General features: G+C 52.0%; 1 protein-coding gene across 2 annotated transcripts in view; it reads left to right on the top strand.

Moving 5' to 3' along the window:
* The first annotated feature begins 910 nt into the window (after window positions 1-910).
* Window positions 911-12,374, top strand: part of FXYD6 (FXYD domain containing ion transport regulator 6) — a 39,213-nt gene continuing 27,749 nt past the window's right edge. The window contains exon 1 of one of the 2 annotated variants that reach the window (XM_008021029.3): window positions 911-1,065. The gene's annotated coding sequence lies outside the window, so the exon portion shown is untranslated. The remainder of the gene's footprint in view (window positions 1,066-12,374) is intronic. The other variant, XM_008021027.3, reaches the window with a different exon arrangement.

Raw genomic sequence — 12,374 nt, 5'->3', positions numbered from 1 at the left:
GTTTCTTTGGTTTCCACCGGTACCTGGCCACTGTCCCTTCCCACAAGCTCTGCCCCTAATAGTAAGAGCCAATTTCTTGAGCACTCGCTATGAGCTAAGCCTCCCATGAGGTCAGTCTTCTAATCACCACGTTCCCACGTGAGGAAATAGACTCAGGAGCTGAGTGCAGAGATGTGCTCCAAGCCGCATCACAGGCTGGGTTGCCGAGCCAGGATTTACATCTTCACATTCAAAGTTCGTCATTGTGAATTTTGACTCTTGGGGACTGGGCTGCCGATGGGGTGGTACTGCTCCTGGCAGGGCCAGAGTTGGATGGGGCTTGAAAAGGGGGTTCATGGTAGCAGATCTATGGTTCAGGTGAGGGCCATCCCCCCAGCTCCCCACCTGACTCTAGCTGAAAATGACAACTACAACTGGAGCTGGCTCCTGCGCCCACGACACAGCCATTCATGCTTTTGGTGCACATTCCCCTTAATTACCAAGGTTCCCAATTAACGTGGGCTGCTGTGTCTGGTGCTGGGTTATTTTCTCCTATTTTTCCGTTCCTCGGAGTTTACTATTGCAGAGAGACACCAGGTCTGTCATTGTGTCTGTCTTGCTCCCTTCCCACCCTAACCAGAGGGAAACCGAAAAGCAACAGCTGATGGCAATCTGCTCCGGCGCTTGCACGCCCCCTCGGCGGCAGTCTCCTGTTGCTTCTCGGAGCTTGACTGCCCTTTGGAAAAATCTCTCCGCCCCTCGAGAGGAGAGGGGAGCAGAGGACGCGCGCAAGCACGGAGCAGGAGGACGGGCAGGGAGAGGAGGAGAAGGGGTTTGCGCGCGGCCGCTACCCAGAAGCCTGCGGACGGCAGCACGGAGTGGGCTGTCCCCGCGCCCCGCCCCAAGCGAGCCCCCCGCCCCCGCCCCCGCAGGACGCGCCTCCCAGCCCGCCCGACTCCTAGGAGGAGGGGAGGCGGGAAAGCAGCTCAAGCCTCACCCACCGCCCTGCCCCCAGCCCCGCCACTCCCAGGTTCCTTGGGACTCGGCGGGTCCTCCTGGGAGTCTCGGAGGGGACCGGCTGTGCAGGTAGGCGGCTGGGGAGGTGGGCAAAGTTGGCTCCTTTTGCCGAGGAGGAGCGAGGCTCATTGGGGACCGACCTCTGGAGCGTCGGGAGCGCAGGGTTTCGTTTGTTCAGTGGGTGTGTGCGGACCTCCGCGGTCAGCAGCGCCGCGGTCCCCGCCTGGGCAGCGGGAAACCGGGCTGGGGATGTAAACAAGGAGATCGGCGTCGGAAAAGAGAGCAGCCTCTAGGAGAGGCAGGCTGTGGCGCTGGGGGTGACGCTGGTGGCTGGGAACTGCTCTCGATGCTGCCTTGAGCCTGGGGTCAGGGTTTTCAGGAGAAGGGGAAAGGGCTGCGCCCACCCTTTTATCCGTGAGGAGTTTTCCCTTTGTTACTTGGAAGCTGTGGACACTTGGGGGAGCGTGGGGAATTACGAGAGCGTGTGGCTGGGTGTGAGTGTGGACACATGAGCGACACAAAATGGAACTTGCTGGTTTGGTGCTTGGGGAAGGTGGGGCTGGGCAGTGGGCACTGGATGGGGGCGCAGGGAAAGAAGGATTCTAGAACTCAAGGATTCATGAGAGTGCATCGTTTTTTTCCCTCCTTCTTGTCTATATATCAATCCTGCTTCCTTTCCGGGGGGCCCTGGGGTCCCCCATTGCCCCCTTTCCCCAGCAGGGCTGGCCCTGGCAAAGCCTCCGTTATTGTGTCTCCCGGGCTTCCGTGGAGAGTTGGGTGTGCAGCCTGGGGCTCCCAGCGCTGGCTTCTGGCTCTTACAAGTGGTGGCTGGTAGAGGAGGCACCCGAGGGTGGGAGCTGGGAGCAGCCTCGCTGGAAACATGGGCCTGCCTCGTCACCTGCTGCAAGCCTGCACGCTCACGGGACCGTGGCTACTGGAGGCTTCTCCCCACCAGTGTGCCCTCTGCCTCCACTTCCTTTGTCTCCGTGGCTTCGTGCTCTCTGGCTGGGCTAGGATTCCCAGCTTTGAATATGGATCAGTGGGCATCTTAGGCCCTCTCTGAAAGGAGCCCCCACTGGGGATCCAGCCACCCTCATATTACGGATGTGTATGTCTATGTCCGCAACTTAGCCTTTTGCACGTGACTTGCCTGGTGGTTGCTATGGAAACTCCTCCATTTCTCAGCCTCCCTCTTTCTCCTGCCCATTCCTCACCTCCATATCTCCTCCCCTCCCCCCAATATGGTTGCCTAGATACTGGTTATCCCTGGCTAGGAGACCTAGATATCTGGCTCCTACACCCAATTGCAGTGGCCCCTTACTCACACCACCCACTTCACACACACTGCACATCACCAACACCACAAACACATACAGACATATACCATACTATGCAATCAACACACCCTCACACTCACACCACACATACACATACATCATACCTATACACACATACACACCAAACACACCATATATATACTGCACCACCACACACCACCTACAATGCTACACTGACACCCTACACTCGCACTGTGCATGCGCGCGCGCGCACACACACACACACACACACACACACACACACACTACGTCTACATGAGTCTCAGGCTGGGCTGGGGCAGGGGAGAGAGAGGGCAGTTTCCTTCCTTATCCAGCCACCTCCCTAGGGGTGTAGAGGGGAAGATGTGGAGGCTCAGGAAGCCCAGAAGGAAAACCCTAACATCTCCCTAGGAACCCTGCAGAAGAAGGTGGAGGAAAAGGCACTGCCAGATTCCCTCAAAAGAGGAGCCCCTTCCCTAAACCTGGAAGGGAAGGTTGGATAAAGCTTGGGCGCAGCCCTTTTCCCTCCTCCTCAAAGCCCTAGTCTGGAGCTCCAGGTGTTAACGAGAGCCAGGCTGGGCACCAACCAGAATTTCAATCTCTTCACTGCCGCTGCTCTCTTCCCTGACCCAGAGAAAGCCTGAGGCTCTGGGAGCCATCCTCACCAGCAGAGGATCAGGCCAGCGCTGGGACCATTGGAGGCTCTGAGCCCCCACAAAGGAGAGAAGGAAAAGAGGTTACTGTTCCAGGAAAGCTGAGGAGGCCAGACCGGGGAGGTAGGAAGGGGAGGGAAACCAGAAAGAGGGAAGGAGAGGGGCCACAGGAGTCAATAAAGTGAAAGGGCTACCCACCGTTGCCTGGGGTTCAGGCCACCCTGTCTTCCTGGCACATTTTCCTGCTTCCCGCTTGGCTCCTCCAACCAAATCTGTGCATCTAGGAGAGGAAGCGGGTGTGCAAAGGGCTTTAGGCTTGCCAGGGTTCTCCCAAGATGTGTGGCTTCTACAGTTGTTGGAAGGTAGGCTCCTGGGGGAAGACTTTGCTTCCTGGCTTCCATTGGATCTTCAGACTGACCTGACGACCCATTTCATTCAATCATTCAAGGAACTGTTTTAAGTGTCTACTGTGTATTAATTGCTGGGGACATGAAGGTGAGGAGGGAGACACAGTCCCTGACATTGGAATCCTAGGTTTTTCAGAGCCGGAAGAGGCCTTGAGGGAGCATCCAGTCGGAACACAGTGGGGGAAACTGAGGCTCAGCGGTCATATGGCCAGTAGCAGCTGAGGTCTTCTAACTGCTCAGCCAGGATTTCGGTCTTCACACTGCCTGCCCTGCATCCCTTGCTTTCTTTTCTCAGTCACCATCAGAGATGGTGGGTCGATGGAACCCTTTGGAGGGAGAGCCTTTGGTCAGCTGGTGACTGGGACGCCTTTCCAAAATGAGGGTCCCCTAGTGGGCGGGGACAACTGGGGAGCCTGCTTCACTACGTTTTCTTGGAAGGTGAAGCTGGAAGGTGTGGCAAGGAGAGCAGGGAGAAGGGGCAGTTCCTAGACCCTGGAAATTCCCCGACAGCCTTGGGGGAGTCAGCCCACCAAGATCTCCCCTAAATAAGAGCACCTCCTCTCTTCCTGCCAACCTTGTTGGACTTAGTCAGCTGCCATCTGGATGGCAGACTGTGCCAGGCAGCCCCCCAAGACTCACCTTCGAACAAATCACCTTCTGAGCACCCTGGAGGAAGCAAACCAGTCATGAAAGGCACAGCTTCAAGGAGGCAAGGAGCCTGAAGTGGAAAGGCGGGGTTCTAGCCCCAGTTCTGCCCCTGAGCTTCCACGCTACTGACAGGCAAATGCATTCATTGCACAAATACCCCTTTGGATGCAAACTGGGCTTCTAGTGAAATCCAGAAATGGCTTAGACTGCTCTTCAGCAACTGAAAGCCTTAGACCTTTGTTTCCGCATCTGTCAATAGTGGGGTTTAGATTCATGATTTCCAAGGCATGTCTTCCTCTAAATTTGTGTGGATTATACAGTCTTCAAAGAGATCCGTTTTCTCTCCAGGTACCAAATAGTACTCATTTCACAATACAGGGCTACAGCTGAGCTGAGCAGGAAGGGGCTGGGCTCAGGTTACCCTGGAGAAAACCCCCTTTTCACCCAGTGTGGCGGAAGGTGACCAAGAAGCTGAAACCAAATTTTTTTCTTTAGGGCCAAGGGAGCTGGCTCCTCCTGGACGCTGTGGTCTACCTGGCCTTTTCTACCAGGCTGCACACTGGGTGGGGTCTTTAAATAGTTATTCTCTGGAGAGGACAGGGCTGTCATTTTGGTGGTCCAAGAAATCTTCTCCAGGGAGAACCCCTGGCCAGCTGGAGAGTTGCAATGAGAGGGGCCGGTCAGGAACACAGTGCTCTGACACTGTCCCTGATGAGAGGCAGGACATATCTGGCCGAAACAAAAGCATGGAACCAATTTGGCAGCATCATCTCTGCTCCAGAATCGGGGGAGGGAGAGGCCCTGACCTGGGAAGGGATGAAGCCAGTTTGGAGGCTGCACAGGAACATGTTGTTACAAAGATGTGGGAGGGAGCACACAGCCTGGGAAGGGGCTGGGGCCCCACGGACCAGGCTGGGGCCATGGGAATAGGGCTGCTCCAGCTCAGAATATGTGATGTGGGCAGAGAGGGCCAAGGATGAAGGGATGTAGTTAGAATGACAGTGACCCCCCCACGTAGCTGGAGGACAAAGCCAGGCCCGTACTGAGAGACCAGAGGCTAAGGTTTCAAACTCTCCCATTCACCCTTTTAATAAATGTTCCCCTCGTAGGTCAGGCAGGCCCCGTGGGCTTCTGAGGTTTCTCCTTGGCTGGAGCCCTCCTGCTCAGGTGGATCAACTGGTTTATCCTGTCCCTTCTTCTCTCCCACTGCCCACCTCACGTCCACCTCCTACCAGGAGGCTCTGCGACCTTCTTCCTCCATAAGAAGAGCCCCATAATCACGGGTGCGCTTATGCTCACACACACTTTCCCTTCCTCACACATACATAATCTCCCACACCCGACAGGGAGGCAAGGGCTCGCACATTCCCACACGCCCTCTCTCCTCCCCAAAGAGCTGCAGTCTCTCAGACCATGGTGATGGCCTCGGAACGTCCACCCTCTCAGCCCACTCCATTTTACCTGCTGATGTGACAGCTCAGGTCCAAGTTTGCCACTCCTCTGCTCAAAAACCTCCCCAGGCTCGACTGTGCCTATTAATAAGCACAGGTACGTGGTGTGGGCACTCCAGGCTCAGCGTGCCCTGGCTGCAGCCACCTCTGCAGGCACCTTCTCCAGATGGTCATCTGAAGCCTGGTACTGTCTCACCCTGTGCCTGAGCTCAGGCCCTTGCTGGAATGTGCCGAGTAGAGGGTGGCAGTCTTTGTAGACACACAAACTTGGATTCTAACCTGGATTCTGATGCTTCCTAGATTTCTTCACTTTCCTAAGCCTCAGTTTCCTTACCTGTGAAATGAGTGTGAGGACAGTAGGAGGTGAGTTGTGCACAGGGTTCAGCATGCTGCCTAGCACAGAGTAAACACTCAGGAGATATCAGCTGCTGTGGTAATGGTAGTCATGACACATTGCTAGGATTATTCGAATGGCATTATTATTGTGATATCATCCTTCGCGGCTCCTCCCAAGTGTTGATTCTTTCGGGTAATTCTTCCATATTCCCAATAAACAAGCATTAAAATTCCCAATAAACATACTCCTCCTATATCGTGAATGTCCTGTTAGTTCTTCCTTGAGAGCACACGCCTGCATTTTAGCTACGGATGGACACGCCCTGCCCCCCGCCCCCCGCACTCCACTGCACCTCCTCTCAATGGCAGATCTGTTCTCCCCACAGTGCCTGGCACAGTGTCAGACACATGGAGAAAGCCCAGTGAGCAGCGTGTATGCTGTGACACACATGAGGAAGAGTCCTCACCACCAGGAGGTGCGGACACCCGGTTGCCCTTCCCGGCTGTCTCCCAAGTCTCAGTGCACACCATGCGTTCCCAGGATGCACATCCCTTTATTACCATGTGTCATCTCAGCCTCCCAGTTGCTTTGCTAGAGTCTAGAAACTAAGAATTTGACCCCATCTGAGGTCTGAGAGATGCTTAAAAACTGAAGTCAAAGGAGAGAGGCTGATTCATCACAGCATTTTGATAGTTGGGATTTGACAGAGGCCCAGAGATTAGAAATGAGGCAATGGAGGATGGAGAATACCGAGAAAGTTTTAAATGCCTGAAAAATTCCCTACAGATCCTTTGGTTGTTCTGAGCTTAGGATGGATTTGACATAGAGGGATAATGATGCTGAAGCGTCCATTCATTCACACATCAACATCTATTGAGCGGCTGCTGTGCTCAGTGCTGGGGATCCAGAGATGGCCAGGGTGTGCCTGTGCTCCCAGGGCACTGTGGTGTGATGGAGACATACATTGGTGACAGCCCTACGTGGGAAGGGATGTGGGCCTTGGCTCTCTGGGGATGAGGATGCACTGGGGGGAGGGAGGGGAAAATGTGTTTCCTGAAACAGAGACAGAGTCAGGTCAACAGCCCCCTCCTCCAAAGACAGAGTCAGGTCAATGGCCCCCTCCTCCAAAGACAGAGTCAGGTCCACAGCCCCCTCCTCTATAAGTAGGGCACGTTTCTGGGTATCCAGGCCCGTGGGTCAGGGTTCATCTTCTTGCCACTTCTACCCCTAAAAGGGAGACAATATGAAATTGTACAAAGTGCCCTGTAGGCTGAAACACGCAGGCCAGAGCTGTTCTTCTAAAGAGGTAGGCAGAGAGAGCAAAGGGGGCTGCCTGGTGCTGTGGCCTGGCTGTGGGCAGGGTGGCGTGGGCCTGGCTTCTGGGTTCCTGGCCCTGGCAGCTGCTCTGGGTTTCTGTGTCTGCTGCTGGGACTGCTGTCTGTCCTGTCTTGAATGGGCCTTTGTCAGCAGGTGTGTGGGGGAGGTGATCCCATCCTGGCCTGACTCCATCACGCCCTGCTGGGGCCCCAGCCTGTGGGTTCTGTGCAATACCACTCGCCATTCAGACTCTCTGGAGCCAGACCGAGATTTCCTGGGGAGCCAGAGAGGCCTCAGCCCCTGTGCTGGCGGGCAGGAGGCCTGAATCCCACTCTGACTCCCTCTGGACAAGGCGCGGCATTGGCCTGTGCCTGAGTTGGCCTCGCAGTACTGTTCTGTGTGCCTGCTTCTGAGGGCTGTTGTGAGAAGTCCATGGGTGATGGCTGGGATGCCACAGCGTCAGGGTTGTCAGTGACGGTGAGGTGACAGCAAGACCTGGGAAGGGAGCTGGGGCCCCAGGGACCAGGCTGGGGCCATGAGAATGGGACTGCCCCAGTTCAGAATATCTGATGTGGGCAGAGAGGGCCAAGGATGAGGTGATGTGGTTGGAATGACAGTGACCCACATGCAGTTGGAGGACAAAGCCAGGCCCGCACTGAAAGACCAGAGGCTAAGGTCTCTGTCTCCACCGTGCCTCTGCTCGTGGTCCAGCTTGGGATCTTTCCAGGGAGACTTCCAGAAAACAGGCCTGGGTTTGTGATTTGTGAATTCTGTTTCTGTTTCCAAGGAAGAGGTCTTATTTCTTTTCACAGTCAGTTATTTTCTCTCTCTCTCTCTCTCTCTCCCCCCCCTTCCTCTGTCCAAGTTTCTCTTCCCTAGAAGGAACTTCATGTTTTCATGTTAACGATAAAGTTGCCTCCAGGTTAAACTAAGTCCCCTGCGATATGACAAAGAGAGTTTTGCCTCCACCCTGTGCAGCTGGGCTGGGTTGGGTCTGGGCCAGTTGAGTCCAGGGGACCTGACAACTCGGCCTAGGTGGCCTAGCGGTGGGAGTGTCCCTCTTCCAAGAAAGAGGGATGGAGGGGCAGCATTCCAGCCATTGGGCTACTGAAGGCGCCTGACAGGAGAGGGAAAGGCCACCCTGGGAGGTGTCAGCCACAGTGATGCGCCGGGTGGAGGTGCGCTGTCCGGCTCCTAGACTGTCCTGCTGCCTTCCTGGCAGCTTGGGGAATTCAGCAGTGTCTGCAGCCTCCTTGAGCCCTGGACTGCTGGAATTTCACCACCCTCTGCTCTGTCCTTTCCTTTGCCAGGCTCTGAGTCCAGTCTCCTCATGGCTCCTCTCTGGAACCTTGCTGACTGGGCGGGGACAGGCAATCATTTCAAGTTAGGTGATTTAACAATAATTGATGCTTAATTGTTTATTTGATGGGCATTTAAAATGCAAATTGAGGGAACTGGGTGCATTTTCCACTGATGGATCTGTGGCCTCTGGTCGACCCAAAGCACTTGTTTTAAAAGGCAGCTTAAAAAGCCCTTGATGGTTGTTTGTTTGCTCTGTGGCTCTGAACCAGAGAAGCCCAACTCCTGTTACAGATTCATCAAACGCCGAGAAAGCGAGCAGGCGCCTTGTGCTGGGATGAGGTTGAGGATTGCTTTTGTTTTTAACTGAATTTTTGAATTTTTATTATTTTTCTAAGAATAGACTATCTTTTTAGAACAGTTAGATTTACAGAAAACTTGGGCAGATCGTATGAGTTCCAGTTTTCTCCCCTGGCATACAGTTTCTGCTATTATTACGATCTTACATTAGGGTGGTACATTTGTTACAATTAGTGAACCAATATTGGTACAATAGTATTGACTAACATTGACACTTTATTAAAATGTCGTTCGTTTGTACCTTATGTCCTTTTTCTGTTCTAGGATCCCATCCAGGATACCACACTCCATTGAGTCGTGCCTCTTTAGGTGCCTCTGGGTCGCGACCGTTTCTCAGGCTTCCCTTGTTTTTGAGGACTTTGACAGTTCTGAGGGTCACCCGTCAGGTGTATTGTAGGATACGGCCCTGTTGGGATTTGTCCGATGTTCTCCTCGTGATTAGACTGGAGTGATGGGTTTTAGGGAGGAAGATCACAGAGAGAAAGTGCCGTTTTCATCACATCACACCAAGATGATACAATCAGTATGATTCATTGCTGTTGACGTTGACGGGACTGGGTTTTCCATCCCTTTCATGCCCCCTACGCAGCACAGTTTCAAGGCCTGGTGATTGGAGCTGTGTTCTCTTCGCTCCATACCAATCCATCAGCCAGCACTTTCGGCTGCCCTCACCATCCCGGGTGAGGACAGATCATGGGGTAGCACAGAGACTTTTCCGATAGGAGAATCTTAATGAAGCGAGCATGAGACAGAATGTGCTCTGTGCCAAATTAGTGCCAACAACAGGCAACAGGCGCTCTTGGAGTCTGGAGAAAGGGGTCTACGTGGAGTGGCAGCTGGACAAAGATAGCATTTATTAACCTTGGCTACACATCAGAATGAGTGGGGGAGATTCTCAAAATTACCGATGCCTTGGCTACACGGCCCGGCTTTAGAGCTGAGTGTGGTTGAGTTGATTTCCAGGCATCTTTTTTCTCTTTCTTTCTTTCTTTCTTTCTTTCTTTCTTTCTTTCTTTCTTTCTTTCTTTCTTTCTTTCTTTCTTTTCTTTTCTTTTCTTTTTTTTTTTTTTTTTTTTCTGAAGCTCTTCATGTGATCCTAAGGTACAACCAGGGCTGAGAACTGGAATAAACAAGGAAGGGAAGGGTATTTAAGTAGAAGGAACAGAACACACAAAGGCATGCAGTTAGACACACATGTGACAGAAGATGGAAAGTAGACCATCTTAGCTGAAAATAATGAGAAGATACTGGAGGGATAGAAGAGAGGTACACTTAGAGGTTTTCATATGCCAAAAAGAAGTTTGGATTCTAACAAACTAAATAGGACATAGAGGCACCACTGAATGCCTTCGAGTTTGGGAGGGAGGTATTCAGAATACACTTTAGAAAGGTTAGTCCTGCAGTCATGAGTGTCCAGGACAGAGGGGAAGGAGGAGGTTAAAGATGGGTCCAGCTACTGCACTATTAGGTAAGTTACCCGGAGGAGTGATGGAAAGGAAGTTCCGATTAGAGAGATATTGCAAGTGCAAGCATGGCTAGGACTTTGCCACAGATGCAGTGTGGAGATGGGGAAGGAGAGAGAGGAACCCCTGGAAACTTGGTGAGTCTGTAAGCTCTGTCAGGCAGGGAGGCAGGGACGGTGTCTGTCTTGCTCACTGCAGTGTTCTCAGGGTTGAGTGAAGTGCCTGGAAAACATTAGGCCATCAATAAATATTTGTTAACTTGGTTACTGGAAGGATAAGGATGCCATTGTTTCCAAAATTACACCTTGTTCCAAAAGTACTCTCTTTCTCCCCCAGTTTCTCCACCTAAATGCAGGCAAATTTCTCTGCTGTGGAAAGCAATCTGATTAAATAACTCAAGCCAAGATATAAATGACTGTTAGGATTGGGAGTATTTCTCTTGTAGTGATGTCGTGACATTTAAACGTCTCTCTTAGGGAAGAATTGTTGTGGAGGCAGATACATTTTTGAGTAGGGGTGGCCTTTATTTCAATTCTACACCCTCATCTAATTCTGAGCTATACCAGAAAAGAACGTGATCTGCAGCTTTGCAGCCCACTGGTGAAAGGCTGCTGGCTAGTAGTTCTGTTGGCATCCACCGTGAGCTGAGCTCCAGTGGACAGGATAGCCTACAACTGGTCTGGGACTCCATCCAGTGCTCAGCATAAATGCACTGGTATTGTGCTAGGCAAAGTGCAGCAGGGAACCCAGCAGCTGTGAGATGGACAGAGGCTGAGAGGGACACAGGAGTGTGCTGATGCCAAAGCTCAGCTGGAAGCTATGGGGCATCACTGGGAACAGCTGGGATCCAACAATGGGTAGCAGACTTGCCACGACCTCTCCTCTTAACAGGCCCCAGGGTCCCAGCCTTACCCCAACCTCAGTCATAGTCAGCAGAACAGAGTTGGGCAAGAAAATGTGAAAGGGGGAAAAAGGGGATAATGCATGCCAAAGTTTGAAAAGCTGTATTTTGGGTTATTCTCCCCTGGCCTGGGTAAGAACACCCTCATCAAGTAAGCCCAGCTTGGTCAGGAGTTGGGCTCAACTTTTTTCTTCCCATCACCTATACCCATTTTTCCCCCTAGTTTTTTTTTAGTATGATAAAATACACGTAACATAAAATGTACTATCATTTTTAAGTGTACATTTCAGCGGCGAGGCAAGTATATCTATATTGTTGTGAAACCATCACCACCGTCCATCTCCAGAGCTCCCCTCCTCTTGTGAAACTGAAACTCCATACCCATTAAACACTCACTCCCCATTTCCCCTTCCTGGAGCCCCTGGCAACCACCATTCTCCTTTTTGTCTCTGATTTTGATTACTCTAGTGCCTCAAAAAAGTGGAATCATACGGTACTTGTCCTGTGACTGGCTTATTTCACTTAGCACCTTGTCCTCAAGGTTCATCCATGTTGTAGCTGGAACCAATAAGGATGTGGAAAGATGCTCAGCCTCACCACAGGCACTCTTTTTTTTTTTTTTTTTTTTTTTTTTTTTTTTTTTTAAGATGGAGTCTTGTTCTGTCGCCCAGGCTGGAGTGCAATGGCACGATCTCACTGCAACCTCCACCATCCGGGTTCAAGCGGTTCTCCTGCCTCAGCCTTCTGAGTAGCTGGAACTACAGGCACACACCACCACGCCCAGCTAATTTTTAGTATTTTAGTAGAGATGGAGTTTCACCATGTTGGCCAGTCTGGTCTCGAACTCCTGACTTCAGGTGATCCACCTGCTTCGGCCTCCCAAAGTGCTGGGATTACAGGCATGACCCACCGTGCCTGGCCAGGATGTTCAACCTCACCACAGGCACTCTTATGTTCCTCCTCAGCCTCTGTCCATTTCACAGCTGCTGGGCACAAGATTCATCCATGTGTCAGAATTTCCTTCCTTTTTAAGGTTGAAGAATATTCCTCTATGTGTATATACCGCGTTTTGCTTATCCATGAATCCACCGATGAACACCTGGGTTGCTTCTGTGTTTTAGCTATTGTGAATAATGCTGTTGTGAACATGGGTTTACAAATATCTCTTCAAGGCTCTATTTCCAATTATTTTGGGTATACATCCAGAGGTGGAATTGCTGGATCAT

Source organism: Chlorocebus sabaeus, chromosome 1, assembly GCF_047675955.1.
Source record: "Chlorocebus sabaeus isolate Y175 chromosome 1, mChlSab1.0.hap1, whole genome shotgun sequence".
NCBI classification, from domain to species: Eukaryota; Metazoa; Chordata; class Mammalia; order Primates; family Cercopithecidae; genus Chlorocebus; species Chlorocebus sabaeus.
Note: the sequence above shows the minus strand (reverse complement) of the source record. Positions and strands in the feature narration are given on the sequence as shown.